The sequence below is a fragment of the Pholcus phalangioides genome, unplaced genomic scaffold (genome assembly GCF_987345545.1).
Source record: "Pholcus phalangioides strain wild (caught in Gottingen) unplaced genomic scaffold, Ppha-v1.0 ptg000014l_1, whole genome shotgun sequence".
Classification (NCBI taxonomy): domain Eukaryota; kingdom Metazoa; phylum Arthropoda; class Arachnida; order Araneae; family Pholcidae; genus Pholcus; species Pholcus phalangioides.
In genome coordinates this window covers 9,489,745-9,513,182 of record NW_028301607.1, presented here as the reverse complement: position 1 = coordinate 9,513,182, position 23,438 = coordinate 9,489,745, and the positions used below count along the sequence as shown (strand labels likewise).

At 39.1% G+C, this 23,438-nt stretch overlaps 1 protein-coding gene across 2 annotated transcripts in view; it reads left to right on the top strand.

Annotated features, from left to right (window-relative positions):
* LOC149078108 (uncharacterized) overlaps nt 1-23,438 on the top strand; it is a 53,248-nt gene that overhangs the window by 9,112 nt on the left and 20,698 nt on the right. The window lies entirely within an intron of this gene.

Sequence of the window (23,438 nt, the reverse complement as noted above, 5' to 3'; positions counted from 1 at the left end):
TGTGAAACTAATGGTATCTTACGTACCATTATAAAATTAGTTGGAGACTACGAAAATTCAAAAGATGCTGCGTCTGATAAAATAATTAGTACCGAAATTCTCTGTAGTATGAAAAAATTATACAATTGTGATTTCCAGAAATGTGGATTGTATTTAAGTAAGGATAGGGATGACAAAAAATATCCGATAGGGACGCGAAGTAAAAAGAAAACTAAAGTAACTCATGGCATTATTGTCAACGATAAGGTAATTGTTGAAAAGGAAACTCGGACTGCGGATGAATCCCAGGCTTCCCAAAACAATCAACAAGAAAAAACAAAAATCATAGCAGATGATCAGGTGGCTGGCCCATCTAAGCAACCTGATAATTGTTTGCCCAATAGGGCTAATGGAAAGTCAATAAGTAAAAATGTTGAAAAAGAAAATACAAATGATCCAGATCCCACTAACACAAATGAGTGGCAGTTGGTTGAAAAAAAGAAGAAAAAAGTCAGAATACCCCCATTAAATCTGACAAAATACAAGAACTGGAAAGAACTCTCAGTTAAAATTAGGGGTGTTTGCGAATCAAATTTTGATGCCAAAAAAACTGGCACAACATTGCAATTACACGTAACAACAGAAAATGATCATAGAGCTGTGACTAAAATGCTTGAAAAAGAGGGAGTAAATTTTAGCACATTCACACTAAAGTCAGACAAAAACATAAGAGTGGTTATTAGGGATTTGGATACAACAACATCTTGCGATGAGATCAAAGAATCTCTCGAGGAGTTGGGTTACACAATTATTAGTGTGGTACAGCTAAAGAGCCCCCGTCATAAAGATGGTGAAAAGATTATGGTCCCAATACCATTATGGCTCATTGATTTGCCAAGAACAGATAAAAGCAAGGAAATATATCAAATATCTTCATTAAATTACTTAAAGATAAGGGTTGAAACATACAAAAGAAGGAAGGGGTACACGCAGTGCTACAACTGTCAAGCCTGGAATGGGCACACAGCCCGAAATTGTTATAACGAAGCCCGCTGTGTCAAATGTCCAGAAAAACATCACACATCACAGTGTGATAAGGTAAAGGGTAAGGACTTACCAGTGTGTATAAACTGTTCCTTAAATCATCCGGCGAGTTTCCGAGGATGTAAAAGGTACCCGGGGAACCTTAAAAAATCTGGTCCTAAAGCAATTACTGGGTCACAAAAACTTAGACCACCAAAGCCCAGGCTTTTTTCCGTCACAAGTTCAAGTGACGATGAAATTGAGAAAATAGACATTGAAGCTGAGGAATTACCTCAACAGCAAAAACCAACAGAAGTAAATAATAGACCTACAAGAAGGCATAAGACATATGCAAAAGCTGCAAATGTCCACGAAGAGGTGGAAAATAACAAAATAGAAACTAACAAAAACACAATGACATCAAAAGATGTTAACATGACTGAAACAAACAATAATGTATACTCTGTACCAGAAATTATACCCACATCAACTATTGCAGTTGAACGTAGGGAAAGTGTAAATAATGAGGTAACCGCAAAGATCCCTCCCAACAGGATAGATGGGGAGGTGTCCCAGATTGTGAATACCGGTAATAATGAGATATCATTCCCCTTACAGGAGTTAATGGGTCTAATGAGAAAATGTTTTAATAACATATTACAAGCTAAGACATATCAAGAAAAATACTCAGTATTTATTGATAGCTTTACTGAAATATCTATGAAACTATTATCGGTAAACTTCACCAATGTTCAATAATAGTTCACAACAAATAAAATATCTCAAGATCATGGCGTGGAACGCCAGAGGTATTATTCGTGATCTCCAAGAATTAAGAGAAATTGTTGCAGATGAAGATTTTGATCTGATGTTAATTTGCGAAACATTTTTAAAACCATGTTATACAGCTAAGATAGCAAATTATGATTGTATAAGGAAAGATAGAACGCACGAAAGAGGAGGGGGAGTAGCCTTATATATCAAAAGGCATTTAAATTATGACATTGTTGACCTCCCACATTCCCGAGATTGCGAAGCGTTGGCAGTGGATTTGCACCTCACTAGCACTAGAAAAATCCGAATTTGTGTTTTATACAAACCACCAAATAATCAATTTGATATCTCTCTGTTAAATCATATATTTGACTGCAATTATGCAACAATTCTTAGCGGTGATTTAAATTCTAAATCACCAATTTGGAATTCAAATAATTACAATGCAGCAGGACGTATATTAGAGCAGTATTGCAGAAATAAAAATATTATTACATACGGGCCAAGTGCTGCGACACACTATCCGGATGACAGCAACCGAACACCAGACGTCCTAGATATTACACTGGTCAAAAACCTCAGTGTTCCTTTAGCAGTAGAGGTAATATCAGCACTTACATCAGATCACATTCCAACAATTATTGATGTTGATTTCGAAATTCCCATACAACAAAAAATCAAAAAAGTTACAAACTGGCCACTATATAGGCAAGTGCTTACAGGAATTGAAACACCAGATAATGCTAGTGAGTGTACCATAGATATAGAAAATGAAATAAACTCATTAACACAAAAATTGCAGGACACTGTTAATAATTCCACTCGGGAAAGGTCAAACGAAAACAACCCATTAGCACTCCCCAGATATCTGAGGGAAATGATAAGAGAAAAGAATAGAGCTAGAAGAAGGTGGCAAAGAACCAGAGATGCTACACATAGACTCAGATATACAACATTACGAAACAATACACGTCGAGAAATCAGGGAATTTACAAGTGAACGATTTCTAAGGTTCCTAGAAGATGCTAATTGTGAGGATGGGTCGTTCTATAAAATTTATAGAGCACAAAAACCCCGTAGCCAAAGACTTACATCTATACATGGCCCGCATGGACTGGTATATACAGATGAAGATAAGGTAGAAGTATTTGCAGATACCTTTGAACTGCAATTCTCACCAAACACTAATACTTCAAATGTTCAGGTCGAGAGAGTGCTTAGAACTATTAATGAATATTTTGATAATCCTCCACCTGAAACACAAACAGCTCTCACTCCAACAGATATCAATGAATTAAAAACAATAATAAAACATTTGAAAATTCGGAAAGCATCTGGGCATGACCTAATTTCAAATATGGCACTGAAGAATTTGCCCAATAATATTTTAGAATATATTGTCAAAATTTTTAATAGATTGCTGGAGCTCAAATATTTCCCATCTAACTGGAAAACAGCAATTGTTAAAATTATACCAAAAGCTGGCCAAGATTTGCACTTTCCAAGCAATTGGAGACCCATCTCATTGCTTAGTAATTTTGGAAAGCTATTCGAGAGAGTTGTGGTAACACGTATCAACACTTACGAAAAGTCTCATCCAACAATTGGGCCCGAACAACATGGATTTAGAGACGGTCATTCTACAACCACACAATTATTAAGAGTTATAGAAACACTCCAAGAAGCTAGAATTTATCATGATACAGCTGCAGTTGCACTGTTGGATTTAAGTAAGTCATTTGACAAAGTGTGGCATGAGGGGTTACTCTATAAAATGGTTAGAATGGCCCTACCCTTTAGCATAATTAAAATTGTACGTCATTATCTTGCAGCAAGAACTTTTTATGTAAAAATCAATGACACAATATCTACAACTAGACGAATTAGATCATCTATAGTGCAAGGCAGTGTTATAGGACCTTGCCTCCACAATTATCACATGAATGATTTTCCAGTGGCAATTAAGGGTATTACTGCGCTGTACGCAGACGATTCAATGATAATTTGTACAGATAGAAAACCACAGAAGGCATTAAGTAATTTACAAGAATTAATTGATCAAGTCGAAACATGGTGCGAAAACAGCAGAGTTAAACTTAATGCAGACAAGACAGTATTTATGTGGATCACAGGAAAACTAGATCTACCCCCAGATGCCGGAATAGTGGTTGGGGGGAAATTCATTGAACCTGTTATAAGTACTAAATACCTGGGAATAATAATTGACAAACGATTGACATTTGTGCAACAACGCAATTATGTAATACGAAGAGCAGACGTAGCAAAACACACTTTAAAACGCATACTTGCAAGCAGATCAACATTGACAATCAAGAACAAATTAAATGTATACAAAATGGCTATCAGATCCATACTTTTATATGCTGCACCAGTGTGGCTCTACTCGAGCAATCAACACATGGTTAAATTAGAACAATATCAAAACAAAACAATAAGAGCTATGCTGGGAGCCAATTGGTTCATCAGGAATAGAAGTATAAGAAACGATATAGGAATGCCAACCATACACGCCTTTGCTCAAAAGCTGGCTAATAATCTCTTCCAAACTCTTGAAGAGTCAGAATACCAACATCTTAGGGAAATATCCACTTACCCAAAAGATCAGATATCAGCTTTTTCCAGACCCAAAAACTTTCTGGTTATGAAAAGACCGGAGGTACCGGGATTGTGAAAAGTGTATATAAGCAACTATATATAGTGTAAATAATTAGACCAACTGCAAAATATCAAATTTGTAGATAATATATATTTAATCAAATAATCATAATTAACTGCATTTAATAACATATAATCGCATTTATTAATATGATCTATAGTTGACGCTGAATATAAAAATGAGAGTAGGTAATATATGCATTATGATGAATGATTAATGTTAAAAGAATAGCATTAATTATAACTTAATGACGTCCTAACAGGCTGATGAAGTGACATTCTGTCACTGCCCTGTTGAGTGACACTTTCTGCTTTCTATTTCTCCTCCAGCCTACTTAAGCTTTCTTTTCCCCCTAGATTAATAACCCAATATGGGTAATATTAAACTCTAAGTAGTTTAAAAAATAAAACATATACAACCATGGCGAAAATAGCACTACTAGTCCAGGATGGCTAAGAAATGACTCAGGGGTATGCACTGATTGCCAATTTCAGTCGGAACCCACAGGCCACTATGTCATATTTAGGATTAATAACACTATTAAAGCTTTTGAGTTGTGTATGTAAAAGCCCCTTCGGGCTGTTGTGGAATCATCAATGATGACCGATTAGTATATCGAGGTACCCGGGTTGCCCCTCCCCTTCCCCCCACAAATATCAATCCTGCGTACGTCCCTGGTTCCCGGACAAAAGGTGGTCTGGAGAGCCTCATACTAAGCTGGAAATAACAGTTTGCATATTCGAACGCTTGAGTTCGTGGTACCAGATCTCATTATGTAGGCCTCTTATGAACATTAGGCCCATGGCCTATGCAGTAAAATAGTTCGGGTTTTAAGATGGATTAACATCTACAGACACTCGTCGTGTCGTGTCAGACACGGGAAACATTCATCAACGTAGAGCCAATGAACGTATTCATATCTATCGTATCGTGGCTGCGCAGACGGACATTTTTGCTGTGTCTGACACGACACGGTGAGCATCTGAAGATGTGAATCCACCATTATGGTGGAATTCTAATGAATTCTGAAAATAGTGTCATAGCCTTACCCCCCCCCCCCCCCACATATTTCACTTTTTTGCAAGATTTAACAAGGGAGCACACATATAGCTCAACATTGAGACCCACTCCCCCAGAACGTGAATACCATTTCAGATTTTCCAATATCCTGCATGCTATTTTCGAAGGTTTCCTACTACAACATGGTTGCGGTATTCAAGGGCTCTCTACAACATGGATACTGTAGTGAAGTGTTATCTCCAACTCGGATGATGTTTTTAATGACCAATACTACAACCCCGAAGACACTACAATATTTTCCAAGCTTTCGCGAGGGCAAAACTACTGGGAAACGCGCTTTATCAGAGAAATTAACAAGCTCGCAATCAACCAAACTTGATTGTCCTAACTCCCTTCTACTCCCAGATTTTTATTAGCGGACCCATGGGATCCTATATTACCCCTGAAGCTGCCACCACCACCATTCTTCTGGTTCATTCCACAGGTATGTGCAACATCGCTGGCCTTTGGTAAGGCTGTAATATGCACGCTTATTGACTATATTTGGCGTGATGTCCCCGTTTCCGTCTCAACGGAATACGATAGGTGTAATCATGAAATATATATATAAAAGAAAACCAATACAGTAAAACCTCGTTAAGTCGTCATCCTGATAAGTCGTCACTCCGGTTAAGTCGTCATTTTCTTCAGGCCCTTCTAGCTCTCATAGACAAAAATGTTATTAAACCCTCGTTTACTCGTCGCTAATTTCGGTTAACTCGTCACTATGAAAAAATTTGAGAAAGAGGGAACAGACTATTTTTATGGCTGCCATTAACAAAAGAGCTTCTTAACAGCATTGCTATATACTCAAAAGTCACCATAAAATCCTATATACCCAAACGGAACAGTTTAAGTAACGAAAGATACGCTGGGGAAGTTCATTTGCCGACTAAGGTTTTCGGGGACTGTTCAAGCTAGATCTTATCTCTGCATGGGCTCCACTGGAGAAACTGCAAGACACCCAGGCGTTGTCGCAAGAAGCAACGTTAGCACTTCACCCCCTTCCCCCGGGGGGAATTAGGGCATCACCGGCGAAACCAAAATTTATTGATACGTCAAAGATTACATATAGTGCAAGGTAATAAAAAATTATGTAAATCGAAGAATCAAATTAATCAAGTAAAAGTCAAAGTGCAACGCTCACGGATAATAAATAATCTCAGAAAGCATGGACTCTACTAATTTAGGGCTTGAAATTCAAACAAAATATCTTTGTTGAAAAAAAATTAGACATTCTTTCCCAAATGGAGGTCTTCTGTTTACTTTTCCCTGCCCCAGGGCCCATTCCACAAAGTCAAAAGTGTACGGGATTACTTTGTAGTTGCATCATGAACTACTGATGAAGAATTGAAACACTAAAATTAAATTTGATGTATATGTAAAATTAATGTGCAATAGAGTTTAATGTGCAATATATAGTTATGAAGAAAAGCTACCTATTTTAACAGTTGCTCTGTTGGTCTAAATTAAAAATTGCTAGTATATAAATCAAAGTGTACAGTACATTTTACCACAATAATTTAAGTAATAAGAGTGTAATAAGAGGTAAAAAATTGCTATTATCTTTTCTTTCGCAATCTGTAAATTTTACTAATATATTGTTATTCTGATTCATACTTTAACAAATGTCATATTACTTTAAATTTATACGATTTTCACAACATTGCACATTAAAACTGACGGCACTCCACTTAAGCCGTCATAATTTTTCGATAACTTGAGGTGACGACTTATCGAGGTTTTACTGTATATCTCGACTCTTACGAACAACATCCTTCTTCCGTAAGTCGAAATAGCACCTGAATTAATAGTCTAAAAATTCATAAAAATTGAAGGAAATCGGTTTTATTTGAATGTGGTTCGCGGGAAAAGTTGTTTGGAATTATCTTAATCAGTTTCTTTCCAGTTGACCGGATTAATACAAATTTTTTTTGTGAGAGTCTTTCTTAAAAGATGTATGAAACGCGTTTCGTACTTCAAAAGAAATGTCGTAATTCGTGATGCATCAAACAGTTCCGCCTCATAATGTCTGAATAACAAAAATGCAGGATTTTAGCTCAAATGAAGAAGAAAAACAAAATCCCGTTTCATAGAATATAATTTTTAAAAAGTGGAACGATTGAACATTTTGCAACTAATTATGTGGGGGTGGGGGGGGGAGCAAGCGTAATGTTGCCAATGCCCGTTCACCATACGTACCGTTCGACCAAACGGGATTTATGGTTACCGTACTTGCGAGCGGGACTTTTCGGTCATATAGTTACCGTTCGGTTATTCTTTTCAGGAACCACGGATCGCATTAAGCGGCGTGGGAGGTATGTTAAAATTCATAAAAATTGGTATAATATGCATTTAAATGAAGTTTGCGGAAAAAATTGTTCTCACATAGGGGAATTTTTTTTTTTTTTTTTGGGTACGGGAAAAAAAATAGTTCAAATTCTTGCCGCAGAGGGTGCTTGTACGAGAGCAAATCACGGGACTGAACCTCTCTTTAATCTCTTCTGTGTCTGAAACGTTCGAAAAACTTCAGCCGGCGGTTCGTGGCGGAAATAAAACAACTTCACCTGTAGTACTCTATTCACCAATGTCGACATCACAATGAAAACCTTATGTAAGCACCAGTAACAGGAAAATTCAGAGATGAGCTGTTAATCATGCATTTTATTGAACTCCGGTTTTCATATTTACTGTGATTTGCTTCCATGCAACACCCTCTGCCGACGAAAATTCGAACTATATTATTTCCTTATATTTAAAAAAAAGAAAAATCCCCTTTCGTGAGAGAATAACTTTTTGGCAAAAAACTGCATTTCAATACTAAATTTACCAATCCTCACAATTTTTTTTTATGAATTTTTAAACTACAGTCCACGCCGCTTAATGTGATCACATCAGACCTCGCACCTTCTGATAACAATAACTGAATGAGATATCTATATCCGAATAGTCCCGTTTGCAAGTACGGTGACCATACTCCACCTTTCGTCGAACAGAACGCATGGTAAACGGTAATTGGCAAAACGGCACAACTATGTTTTTCTTTGCCACATAATTGGTTGAAAAACGTTCAACTGTTCCATTTTTTTTTTATCCTATTCCTAAAACGGGACTTTTTCCCTTTTTCTTTTGAGCTGAAATCCTGCATCTTCGTTACTCCGCCGTTGTGAGGCGTTAGAATGGAACTCGAACTGATTGAATATCGCGAATCATGATACCGTATTTCTGTTAATGTACAATACGTTTCATAGACCCCTTGAAAAAGTCTCCCAGAAAAAGAAATTTGAATCTAGTCAATTGAAAGAAATCAATCAAAAACTGGAGGAAAGTGCCTTTTTTTTTTTGTCATACATTTGCCTTCACTATGAGAAGGTCATTGCAAAAGCGGTCCCCACACACGTAAATGGACCCCCAATAGTCTGATTACGACATTATAAGTACAGAAATATTTGTCATCAAAAGAAAAGGGCGGAGAGAGAACGCTATATATAACGCCTCATAACGATAACTCACAGAGGTAAACCTTAGCTTCTGAATGCACAACAAAAAAAAACGCTTTCGACAGAGGAAAAAAAATTGATAACATTATCCGAAGTACCGATAACTATGACGAATTTTTTTTTTCTTATGTTATGATATTGACCCGTTCCGTTCTTTGCAAAAGCGATAACAATACCCGAATGGTATTGTTATTCGTTATCCTCTAATAAGCGGCGTTGACCGTTTACGAGTTTATGGGACACACTGTACGGAAAAAAGTTCCGGAATGACTGCTGAATGCGAATTTCCCATTCGAAGTGGCGATGATGTCACTATGAAGTCAATTATCTATCATCTCACACAAGTATTCAAATAAGGCTACATGAGCGGAATCTACAATTTAGACAAGCCATTAACACACGCGATAATGAACTAAACAAGTCTAGACGCACAAGGAGAGAGAGAAACAAAATTTTGCAACAATCAACAACAACCATAGATTGTCTAGTCTTTTTTCCTCTCCAAATGAATTCAGACGAATTGGACACCAGATGTCGATACCCATCACCTAAAAAAGAAAACATACGTGACAAATACGTAATCAGTCATCGCGTGACGTGTCACACGTTATCAGAGACGAGGTATAACAAAAATATATAACACTAATGGCAATCGACCACCGAATCTCGCTTTACGACCCCATTCGACGCTCGCTCGGGAAGCCCGTATGCAGTAATTGCATTTTTCGGGCGTATGTTATGACCCAGTTCTTCGCCCCGGGCACGAAAGAAAACGCATATCCCTGGGGTCGCTTGTTTTTTAATATATTTTTTTTTCCTTTCCCTTTCCATGACCCCAAACAAACTGTAACTACCATAATAATGATGGTTATCATACGACTCTCTCCCGGTTGAATGTTCTTATAAGGTTCTCCATTAAGTACTACACACACTCGCGAATCCATACTTCTACGTATGTAAGGAAAGGAGGAAATTGAATCCGAGTTTTTTTATTACCTCGATACCCGTTTTTTCCGGGACTGTATTTTTTTTTCATGACTTTTGGCTCTAGGGATATTTATAACTGAAGGTTTTTTTGATATTGATATTCGGAAATTTTTGATGGAAAAATTCGGAAACTTATGTCATTAGGTGGGTTATGAGAACCACAAGGAGATTTATTACTGTAATATTTTAAGGTTTTTTTTGTAGTGATGTAATTAGAGTACTATTCTGAGCTCTATGGGAAGAATCAGTGCTCAAAACAGCAACGGAATTCGGTGATGTTCAATTTATAGGATTTTTTTTTATATTTGAATTAGTACAGAAAATGACCGTTCGGGGTGAGTACTGCTTCATAATAACCCACAAAATTTGCAAAAATGAGTGTATCAAACTCGCAGGTGGGGTAAAGTGGTTCCTAGCCCTACTATTAAAGCTCGACCCATCATCATCATAGTGATGTGGCAAAGTGATTTTCTGGTGCCCTTACAAATCAAGAATTGAGATTATTTTCACAGGACTGAGTATTAACATCATTGAAAAATTTTTCCTTTTTGCTGCATTTGGCTGCTTCACTTGTATGTTTGACAATTTTTTTTTTTTTTTTGGCTGAATGAATGAACGCCAGAACTTTGCCAGTGGACTTATCCCGTTGCCGAGATCTCTTCCAGCCGAGCTTCATGGCAGAGTCCGGAACACTTTATTTAGGGTCAAAAAGAAAAAAAAAAGAAAGAATTTACAAGCGCACATATTTACAATACATTTTTCCCGGACGATTGGGTACTGTAATTTCTTTGGCTATAATTGGTTACTTCACTTGCCTACGACAATTTTATTTTTGGCAGTAATTGGCAGCTTTCTTGCTTTTGACATTTTTTTTTTGGCTGTAATTGGGTACTTTACTTGCCTTTGACAATGTTTTTGTCTGTATTTTGCAGCTTTACTTGCATTTTCCAATTTTTTCCCCTGTATTTGGCAGCTTTACTTGTCTTCCATAATTTCTTTGGCTGTAATTTTATACCTTACTTGCATTTGGCAATTTTTTTGTATATAATAGGTAGCTTTACTTGAATTTGATGATTTTTTTGGATGTAATCGGCAGCTTTACTTGCATTTGATAAGTTTTTTTTCTCTCTGGGGTCAGTGCCGTCTTAACGCATGGGCCCGGGGGCCTCAAGAGAAGAGGGGCCCTCACAAAAATGAGACACGGTTGAAATTTTCTAGAATTTACCTGATAGGGCCTCAGGAAAACCACTTGGCACGGGGGCCCATGATGCTCTTAAGACGACCCTGTTTGGGGTGCTTTACTTGCCTTGTTAGTTTTTTTCGACTGTAGTTTTTTTTTACTTTTTTTTTTGGTGATGATTGGTGATATTCCGTATGGATCCCGATTTCCCGTTATGAAAGAAATATGGTCAGAGCCTAGGCTTTTATCGCGTTGTGGCTATCGATACTTTTCTACCGCAACACCTTTCGCGTGCCGGATGGAACTTCTTGGCGGGCCGCATTTGACCCGCGAGGGAGCCGGAGGTTCTACATCCCCACGACGAGCAAATCCACGCAACCACATCAACATCTGAATCTACTTCAGCTTGACCAATTGAATCCGATAGAGCCGGGGTTCCTCCAGCTTTAATTGAGTACGCATTCCTCAAGAGAACAGGACGAGTTACCGTGCAGCCATGTGTAAAATTTCTCAAAAAATTGCGACATGTAATCCTTACCCATAATCATTATTCAATACACGACGGGAAATTTCACTCGGATCTGGAATGTTTCCTCTAGAATCATGTGAAATTTTCCCGTCGCCAAATCAACATGTAAGAGTCTCTTTCTTTTCCCATGGAATCCGATTCAATCATTGAAATTCGGCGCTCAACGGAGCAGAAATTATGAAGGTCTTCATCCATTTCTTGTGAGGGGATCAGCTCCACTCAGCTCCTCATAGCTGAATACAAAAAAAAAACTAGATTCATACATAGCTCACAGAAATCAAGGACAGTCTCGGCGGAGTCAATGCATTTTTTGGTGGAAAACGTGTGCACGGTCTGTTGATCCGGCAGAGCCTTTTGCTAGTTCAGTCGTGACTAATGCTTTCCGAGAACTGCTCTCGCAAATTACAGGGTTTACGGCTGGAAACTGAACAACACCTCGATGACGATAATGTGATGGGCCATTTCAGTGACCATTTGCAGTAGAGAACGAGGTGTGATGCACCTCATCGAGGTGAATTATTGTGTGCATCGTGCATGCCTAGTCGCTATTCATTAGTCATTGAAGAGTCATTAGAGAAAGATTTTTCATGTGGAATGTTCCATAGAACATGCGGTTTTTGGGACATTAGATATGAGAAAATACGAGATATCGCCGATTTTAATATTGCAAATGCCATCCAAAAATCGCCAGTCAGTAGTAAATTATAGGGCGTACGCACATGCTCCATTTAAATTTGAAGCAAAATCATGGTTAAAAAATTATGCAAATTATTTATAATTTCATTTTAGGTATCCCAAATGTCCATAAATAGCAAAAAACATGATGCCTTCGCTGATATTTCCTTGATAAAAATCGCTAATTATCACCAAAAATAATGCCAAAGGTAAGCAAGGTTGCCAATTATTACTGAAATCACTGGAAAATCACAAAAAGTTGTTGCAGAAAATCAAGCACTATTGTAAATCGCACTGGATTAAAATGATGCAATCCTCAAATTCCAAATAAGACGTTTTAGCATGACAAATATGTAAGATTTATAGTCATAATTATCATTTTCGGGGGGGGGGGAAATGATAATCCCGAAAAACGGGACATTTGTACTAGAAAGTCGGGACGAAGTGAAACCGAATATACAAGTAAATCCCGTAAAATGCGGATCATATGGCTACCCTACCGATGAGGTGGGGAGGGGGGGGGGAGAGTCATTTCAGCTTTAGTTTCTAGAACATACATGCTCAACCCATGGCCCGGGAGGGGATATGTGGGCCTTCAGAGTCGTCTGATGTAGCTCGCGACCTCAAACCTAATTTTGTAAAAAATAAATAAGGTAGAACTTCACGAATCGCTTCAATGACACACGGTGCACTATCATCACCTGAGGGATTCCGGAACAGTTCCAGAGACCTTTAGAGGCCCTCGGAACATCTTAGGATCATTCAAGTGACCCGCCGCACATTTATAGATCACTTAGTAGACGGCCCGTGACACTTTTGCAGATCACTTAAATAACCGATGGGGCAGTTCCACATCACTTAATTGGCCTGCGACATTTCCGCATCACGTGGCACATTTCCAAATCACCCGAGGAATTTGTGGCACGCATACAGATCACTCAAGTGGCTCGCGGCATATTTACAGAGCACTCAACTGATCCGTAGCACATTCACAGATCAGTGGCACATTTCCAGAGTTTTTTAAGCTGCCCGCGCACAGTTCCAAAGCCTTTAAGCGGCAAGTGGTGCAGTTCCATATCACACAAGTCACCCTCGGCACATTTACAGATCACTTAAATGATCCGCGGTGCAGTTTCACATCACTTTAAAGGGCAACAACCCATTCCTGGATCACATTTATAGATCACTTAAGTGACCTGTGGTACATTCTCACGTCACACTTAAGCGACCTGTGGCACATTTACAGATGACCTAAGTAATCTGATGCGCTGTTCCAGATCACTGAAGTTGTGAACGGCACATTCTAGCATCCATTAAGTGGTCCCGTTCCACATTTCCAGATCATTTATGCTGCCCGTGACACATTTTCAAACCAATGAAGTGGCACCACACTCTAGCAAATGTTCCACCCTCGTTCTAGAACAGTGATCCCTAACGTGGGCGTTAACGCGCCCTGGGGGAGGGGGGTTGATAGAATGTTTCAGAGGGCGATAGAAGCTACGGGTATAACAGAATCCTATGGGTTAGATTGCGTTGCGGGGAACGATGGGAGAAAAAATTTTCTGATGAAGGAGCGATGGGGGAGACAAAAAAGGGTGGGAAACGCATGTTCTAGAACTGTGTTTCTTAACCTTTTTTTGCCCATGGCCCCCCTTAGGACCGTATTTTCTTCTCGTGGCCCTCCCTGTCATATATCTGCGCCCCACCGTCACCCAGGAGCAAGACCCTATACACTTATTGAATCAATAGTTTTAAGTAAGTTCTTGTGAAAATTTTTATGAATTTATTTTTCTTCCAGACCACTGGGCTGGAACCCATTGAGTTTCTGTTGTACGGGTTCTATGCGGGGCTGTCTCAAAATCTTGGGACCCTGGGCATGGCCTTCTTAAGAGCGTCGTGGGCCTCCCCCACTAAGAAAGTGATTTTTCTGAGGACACCCTAACTGACTGAACGTGCCAGCCTATCAATTTCGATGCTTAATGTCGAACTTCAATCAGTTCTCATTGTCATGAGCTCCCCCCGCCCCTTCTTATCCGGTTGGGCTCAGGTGTTAATACGGCACTGACCGTGTACTAAGGTATGTTCTGGGGGGGGGGGGGGATATCCGTACTTGGCCTTTGCCTTCACATTTGTATCTTTTTTTCACCTCTCTGTGGTCTTTTTATCACCGGTCGCAAGTCCCCCTTTCACTTGATTTTTTTTCCCCGTGGCCCTTAGAATATCCCAGTACCACGGGGGGGGGGGGGGGAGCATATGGTCCCGGGTTGAGAAACACTGTTTCCATCGCGAGAACCTAACCTTGATTATTGATAGACATGTCGCTCGTCTATACTACAGGGTTCTTCTCTGTACTCAACATGCGGGACCATTCAGAGGTCAAGAAATGCTTCTTTTGGGAGAGAAAAATAGAGGAATTTCCATGTGTTTTTTCTCCCGACATGTTCTTTTCCTCCCACTGCACTCTCTTAACAAAAAATTGGGGAGAAAAGAAAGAAACAAGGTTTGACCTTTGGAGTAGAGGCTCTCCGTTGATATTCGAGGCACGTTCGAAAACAAGGCCAAAGGCCAAGCTCGAGTGTCTGTTATTTTTCAACACAACAGATTTCTTTTACACACCATAATTCGCGCGCCATAATGCGTTTCTAGCTTTTTATTGCAATTCAGCTCCGTAAATAAAGATGGTGCGATTATTTTTGTTTATCGCTTTATATTTTGTATCCCCCGTTTATATTGATTATTACGATTGATTGAGAAGTTTCCTGCATTGGGTGATTATGTGATTTCTATAGCCAAACCTTTATTTTAAATCACCTCGTTAGGGGGATTCATTGCCACGGTGTGTGGATTAATAGTGTAGCGGTATCTCATGCGTGCATGGACTCACGTCCCAAGTTCCAAATGTGGACCTCGGAGTCATCTGATGTGGCTCCGGATCTGGAACGGATTTTTGTAAGAAATTAAGTGAACGACACAATTACAGATCGGTCAAGGGACCCGCGCATCACTTAAGTGATTGCGACACATTTAAAGACCCGGGGAACATTACCAGATTATTGCCTTGCGGTACATTGCCAGATTATTTAATTGCCCTGCGGCACATTACCAGATTATTTAAATGCCCTGCGGCACAGTTACAGATAACTTAAGTTTCAGCGGCACATTTCGAGAATATTGATTCAACACTAATACATTTATAGTGTTATAATTATCATAATTTATCTATAAACTATGCTAACTACCTTCATCCTCGATTTAAGTAAGGGTTATCGATTAAAGTAAGCCTTGTTGAAGAGGAAAAAAATCTACGAAATTAATCAGAACCACCAATTATTGACGTTATAACCGAGGTCGTTACAACAGAGTTCAACTGTATTTCGAAGCAAAAAAAAAGCAGAATTTAAAATTTTCACAGGCGCTGAAACTCGCGAAAAAGCGAGAAAATATATTGCTTCGGTCTTATCCATTCCTTGGATAACACCGAAAAAATTCGCGGCTCCGATTTCTTTTGCCATTAGTTTGTTTTTTGAGCGGGGGTCCTCATTGGTGTCTCGGGGGACCCCCTCCGAGTTTTATCGGAGAGAGTCTTTTTACAAGAATAAATGATTGTTCTTCACTGGGGAGCGAGAGTGAGAGAGAAACTAATTTCTAAATGGCTGTAGTGTGCGGGGGTAGAGAGAGGAAAGTGGCTTCTAAAGATGGCTTCTCCTTCCATTAGAAATGACCTTTTGTTTTTCTTTGGAGTCAGAAAGACCATACGTACGTACGTACACAGTCGTGTAATTTCTTGAAAGAAACAGTCGAAACAGCAATCATCATCAAGAAAGTTTCCGAGATCATTCGGTGGGAACGTGCCGAGGATAAACATCGAGAGTGTTTCTGCAATACGCCACTGCTTTTCTTGTCTCTTCCATTAAACGGATGGAACTCATTCCATTAATACTTCATATATGCGCAATAGCGTCTCGAATCTTTTTGAAACTACAATCATTTGGGAATAGAATTTCAAATTTGAAACCCAAAAATTAGACACGTATATGTTACGGCCAAAGCACGCAATCGGCCAGTCTGCGAATTTGCCAACTTCGTTGTAATCTGATCCGGCCAATATCCGGATAGTGCCAACCAGCAAGGCCATATGAACTCGGAGCTCAGCAAGAGCGAAAATATGCCCCACTGGATACACTTTAAGAACCTTACTCGAGGGAGGGCAAAAGCTACGTCGTATAGGCCATTATTTCTTAACCGCTGGGCCTTAACACTAGTCACACCGGGCCGTAAGTGATTCGCAGATTCATTTTTCCCATTAATTTCTCGTTAGTTGCGTGTATGACCGGGTCTTTTACTTATGCAAAAGGGATTTACCGGGCCGTGGGTTTCTAAAGGTTAAGAACCATTCGTATAGGCAACTGTCGAGAAGCGGCGCCCTGAAAACAACGCCAATTAGGCAACTGTCGAGAAGCGGCGCCCTGAAAACAACGCCAATTAGGCAACTGTTCGCGAGGCGGCTGAACTTTGAAAGCTGGGCCACACGACTGGCCAAATGTCATCAGGCAGCTGTGTATTTATTATAATAATATACTACGTGGTATTTGTGTACTTTGTATATAATCGTTTTCGCTGCCCCGCCCAGGGGTTTAGGGTTCTAAGAGATCCGGGGGGGGGGGGTGGCGGCTTATCTCCTGGAACCCCATTCACACATTTCCGGCACAACTCAATCAGTAGTAAATTGCCTATGGCGGGCGATAGACCGGAGTTGTGCTTGGTTTGAATGAATGGTCGCTCACTGCCCGGTTCCTTTTTCTATAGGTCACTGTTTTGATCAGTCCCATGCTCACACACTCTCTAGGCCACTCTTTTGGTCACTTGCATACTTGCGAACACCTTTTGATCACTCAACAGACCTGGTCCTTCGCTCTCATTTTTTGTAAATGATTTCTTAATGTGGCACATTTCACTAATTGGAAGTTTCAGCACACTGGTTCTACATAAAAAAGTTACGGCGGGTTATCTGCGTTTTCAAGTATACGACCCTTTAAAAACTTGCGACATTTTGAGCAAATTTCAGGTCACTGGAGAAAAAATTTTGTAACTGAAAGTATGTTCCTAAAGCCAAAGGTTACAGAAATATCCGCTGTGCATTCAGTTGAGGACAACCCGAATAAGAGCGGCGTCTACAGTACTTTGGAAACCAAAAACAAAACTTAAATAGTGCTGACATCTAGCGACTAACAAATTTGATATATCTATGATATGTTTAAAAGGTGCAAAATCTGAATTGTTACAGAATGTTGTATTGTGTCAAATATTTTATAAAAAAAAATTTGGCATATTTTAATAAACGTGGCTGGCAATAGCTATGTGTTATTTCCTCTAACTCTATGATGTCCCCTGTAGCTATTATCGCAGTCCTACTCCGAGTAGGTTCCCGGGACGAAGGAAATACGGGACTAGGCCTCCACAACAACTGGCAACGATCGATCGAAAACGATGAGCTCCAAAGCAGGAGTTCCTCGCGTGCCACCTTCAAGACGTCGACCAGTTATGCAGGTTAAGGCAGAGCATGTCTGGTCTAGTTAGTGTTTTTGAGTTAGTAAAGGTGGTGCTCACCCACATGGTTTAAACCAGGGACTCTTAACCTATGGGTCGCGACCCAAACTTGGGTCACCGGGGCTTCTGAGATGGGTCGTTCAGATCAACTAACAGCATGGGATCTTGAGTTATGGGTCTCGTTTCAAGCTTGATTCGCAGGGGCTTCCGAGATGGGTCGTACAAATACATTTACACCCAGGGATTCTTGAGATATGGGTCACGAACCAAACTTAATTCGCAGGAGCTTTCGAGAAAAGGGCCGTACGAATCTACTTATACTGCGCGGCCGGGACACGAGCTTTTCTCAACAAATCTATTCAAAAGTATATACTGCATTGCTCCTTGATGGAGGGAGGGGGCACGAGAAAGGAAAAAAATCAAATTTCGTTAATTCGAAGTCTGAAGTCACTGAAAATTTCGAATTATCCAAAATTCGCCAATTAATCTGTCCTGTACCTGTAAAATGACTACAAATCGCAACTTAATCATCATCATTCACATAAGATACTAATTATTAAAATTTTATAGTCAGTTACGAAACTCTTTCCCAAATTTTAATAATTTATATACTAAAACTATAATAATTGATCTTAGCTGCTACATTATTCCCACTATTTTGAAACCATAATTTCTGCAGAATTTCGTGACCATGTTCAAAGCCTGATTTATGGAAACGCTTCATGATCATCTGTAATGAAACTGCTTCCCAGATTTTGCTTATAATTTTTATGCTATCAAGGAAATATATATACTACCACAGCGTTTTTCAACCTATGGTCCGCGGACCAGAGGTGATCCGTGACGATGGTGAAGGTGGTCCGCAGGCAGACTAGATAATTTTTGTTACAATTGAATGAAAAATTATCGATTGGGAAACTGATATTAGTAATATCTTCTTGGATTGAAATCAAAAACTAGACTCTCAATCTTTGGGTGACGATATTTCATCAAGAATAATATGCGGGAAATTGCGATCGTATACATGGAATATCGTTAATTGTTGCACAAACATGCAATTCTTAATGAAATTGCCAATTATCGCAAAAGTTACTAGAATTAAGGATTATTGCAAATCGCATTAAAAAAAAATTATTTCACGAAAAAAGCTTTAAAATCTAGTGATTACATTTCATTAAGGAAAAATAAGGAATATTGAGATCTCGAATGCGGCGAAATACGTTGCTATAAGACGGTAAAATCACCAGCTATTGTTGAAATTGTTGCAAATATCACCAATGATGTATAACAGAGAGAGAACTGGAAATCGCGGTTTTTAAATACAGTTCCTCCAAGCAAAAAAGAGTATGGCAAATATGTGTGATAAATATTCATATTTATAGTCATAATTATCATAACGGTACTTATAAAGTTATTAAAATTATACCTGCATTCATAATTTTAGTGAATGTAACAGATTAAAATGAGCTTCGTTGAAAGAACGGGACAATTGTATGAAAAGGTCGGTCCAACCGATGTATGTCCCGTAGAATACGGATCATAAGTTTGCACTATTCATAGTGGTCCGTAGAAAGGTTTCAGACAGTTTACTGGTCCTTGGGTTTGAACAGGTTGAGAAACGCTGTACTATCATTTAAGCATTACAATCTACTTTCCGTGGGCGCGGTAGCCCGGTCGATAAGATATTCGCCTAAAGTACCAAAGGATGTTTAGAGTTTCGCGAGTTCGATACCCAGTTCGTCCTTGTCAGAAAACTTTCCTGACACAGGGGTACAACAAAAACGGCGACCTGACCGCAGCAAAAAATTGCTACCGCAGGGGGGCCCCCATGGAGGGGTTAGCGTGCCAACCTCTCGATGAGTATAAGAAACGAGCCTGCCGTTCGGAATCGGCAATAAATTGTAGGTCCCAGTCTAATTAACCCTCGTGTGCAGAAAACGACCGTGTTGCGACAAAAATGATCAAATTATCAATCTACTTTCCGTACTTTTAATGACGCCAAAAACATTCAGATTTTGAATGTTGATAAATACCTTGATCCATAGGTTGAAAAACATAATCGTTATTACATGGTGATCAGCGAATAAGCCCTTATTTCAAAATTAAATATCTCTACAAAAAAGATCAATGGAATCATGCGGTAAACGGTACGTTTATTAGCAAAACTGTAAGAATGTTGTACAGAAATTTCGAAAATTTAGTTTTTTTTTAAATTTTTTAAAATTTTAAAAAAAAAAACAAAACTGGAGATTTTGGGGTTCCGAAAATCCTCATTTGTGTGAAGAGAAACCACTGCATTCGCCTAAAGTTACTGCATGGGCTGCGGTATGCGCCATGTGTGCTGACAAATTGTTCCAAAATTGTAACGTAACGTACAGTAGTAATAGTTTCTCGCACGAAGAAGGGGCCGATAATGTCTCTGGCGCATACCGCAGCCCATGCAGTAACTTTAGGCGAATGCAGTGCTTTCTCTTCACACAAATGAGGATTTTCGGAACCCCAAAACCTCCAGTTTTGTTTGTTTTTTTTAAATTTTAAAAAATTAAAAAAAAACTAAATTTTCAAAATTTCTGTACAACATTTTGCTAATAAACGTACCGTTTACCGCATAATTCTATTGATCTTTGTTGCAGAGGTATTTAGTTTTGAAATAAGGGCTTATTCGCTGATCACCCTGTAAGTGCAACACATTCTTGATGCACTCCAGCGGAAGAATGTTGAAATGGGCATTAAATTATTAAAGAAAAACAACTTCCAAATTTATATTTTGTCTTTAAAAATTTCTTGTTCAACAACTTGATCAAGAAAAGCGAAGTCTGGCTTTTTGTAAAAAATTTTCCAAACTAAAATTGCTAAACTGATTTTTTTTCTTCTAATTTCGAATTGTCCAAAAAATTCGAAAAAAGTTTTCAAATTAAACAAGAGATTCTAACGCCAAGTTAGATTGAAAACTGGAAGAAAGTTCGCAAAAGTTTGAATTTCCAAAATTCGAATTAACCAAGTAAGTGGGGACACGGGTGAAAAATGCTTAAAAAACACTGATCTAGAGCAATGAAGCCAGCAAGCAAGTTCCCACATCCATGGACGGGACTCAAGCCTGTTTGACCTATCACGCCAGTATTTTCAGTCGGCCTCTTATAACGATTTTCTATTGGATAAAATTCAAATGTAATTTTTTTTTTTAAATTAGTTGTCAGTCCTCATACCTCCAGACTAGATCCCTTTGTCAGCCTCCCTTGATGGAAGTCGTACGCATCACTTTTCAATAAAGATACGTCATGTCTCCTAGATTAGGTATTTATGTAACACGCTATCTCGGGTATGATCTCTAAGTGTTCTTCTCCAGCTGGCGGACGAAACAAGTGGCCTCTGATAGGAAGCGCTGGCAGGGCTCTGGCTTGGAGGTCTGAGCATCTACTTATCGTCATTTATATGTACACTATATCTTCACTAGAAAAATCCATTAACTAGACGCAATAGAACATGAAGAGGGGGGAGGGACAAAAGTTCCTATACCAAGATGTTATTATGAGGCCAAATTTCAAGAAGACAAAACAGATGCATTCGCGAATCATCGTTGATGCTCGCTTTGCACCACCAATATCGTAAAACATCGCCACATTCCAACAATTTCCTGCACAAAACACCAATTTTCGTCGCACATATATATAGGTTGTAAAACTGGTTCAGTGTCATCTATGCTTGAAATTTTAAACAATTACTTTTCTCAAATACAATTCTTGGCCATGGCGAACATTTTTCTGCAGACCACAACTCATATGCCTATATTAGTTAATTTTACTTTAATTATTTCAAATGTGTCATGGAAAAATAGCTCACCCTTTACGGGCAGGTCGGGGATACCATATGCAACACCCTTTGGAATATCATGTTTTCTAGTACGCCTAAAAAATCGGGGCAAGTCCTTCACCTTATTTAAGGGTCCCCTCCTAAAACCTGTTATGGAAACAAAACAGCCTCAGAAACCAAAACCATAACCGTTAATCCATAAATTAATTATCTGCTCCAACGGAATCGTTAATTAATTTCACCGACATTTAATGATCATAAAGGAAGAGCTTGTCCATGTCCATTTAATGTATTCCATGTTTATTCTTTACGAAACTGTAACACATGTATCATATCATATCACTGGTGAATATTAATAGTTACTGTCTTAGTAACCGTATAAATGTACACAATGTTGTCGTGGATACATACCCCCACTTTTTTCTATCTCTATACACCCGTTATTATTATTATTATTGTTATCATGAATAATGTAAAAATGATTTTTCTGCCTCGATGTGTGTGTGCCAGCGAATTTCATTCATTTTTTCCCCTCCATTATGGTCAATAGAAGACAAATAATAGGTCTCTTTGACGGACGTTTTCATCTCTGGTAGAAGAGTCAGCGGCCGTGACCTCTCATGGGGCCAACACTATCCGTTTTCTATTGCTCAAAAGGATATCTTCTTGTTTCCTTATTCATTGACGTCACGGACATGTCTGCATTGTATCATGAACCGTTCGCCAATCAAGTGGTCAATTCATCAAAGTTTTCATGTTTTTTTATAATGACATGCACATTTTTATCGTCTTTATGAACGACTGTTTTTGCCTTGTTTTTTGACAAATATGGAAGCCTTCGACAAATATCTTAGATTGAGACAATCACTGTAGAAAACTATAACTAACATTTTGGTGACGAAAGCCTGTCTTTTATGACACATAAAAGGCTATGTCTGGCACAAATAAGCCAAATCTGTGGAGCTCTCTCATTCAGAATTACGCGAAAAATAATCAAAAATGGGGGGGGGGGGAAATGTGCTAAACCAAGAGTGTGTTCAACCTTTGTTAGAGTGCGTGTGGGGGGGGGGCACTTCATTGATTTTGAAAACGTGTTGCGGGCCACTCCATCATTGGTTTGAAAACTTGTGGCGACTTAAGCGATCTAGAACAGCACCGCAAGTCACTTACTTGATCTGTAAATGTGCCGCGGGACGCTTATATCATCTGAAACTGTGTGATGTTGAACTGCAACGAGGGCCACTTGAATGCTCTGAAACTTCTTCACCGTTCACTAAAGTGATCTATGAATGTGCCCCTAGCTGCTTGAATGATCTTCAACTGTGCCGTTGGTAACTTGAGTGATGTGAAACTACACAGGACGCTTAAATTATATGAAACTGAGCTGTATATATATAGGTCCAGGGGGCGACTCAAGCTTACCTACCGTTCGGGCGTAAAGTCTCATATGCTCCCCTTAAAGATGGCGCTTTCGGGATACTGATAAGATTTTCACCACTGTTTACCGAAAAAAATTTCATTGACCCTACGTCCCGCTTTTAAAGAAAGTGTCCCGCATTTTATTCTAGAGTGTTTTTACCGTTCTTAATTGCACCGTCCAACTTGATCCACGTTACAGCTATTATTGATGAGCCATCATTACCATGCCACCCCTGCAGCAGGGCCTCCTAAACTGGGACCTTGGTCGAGCCCCCTTCA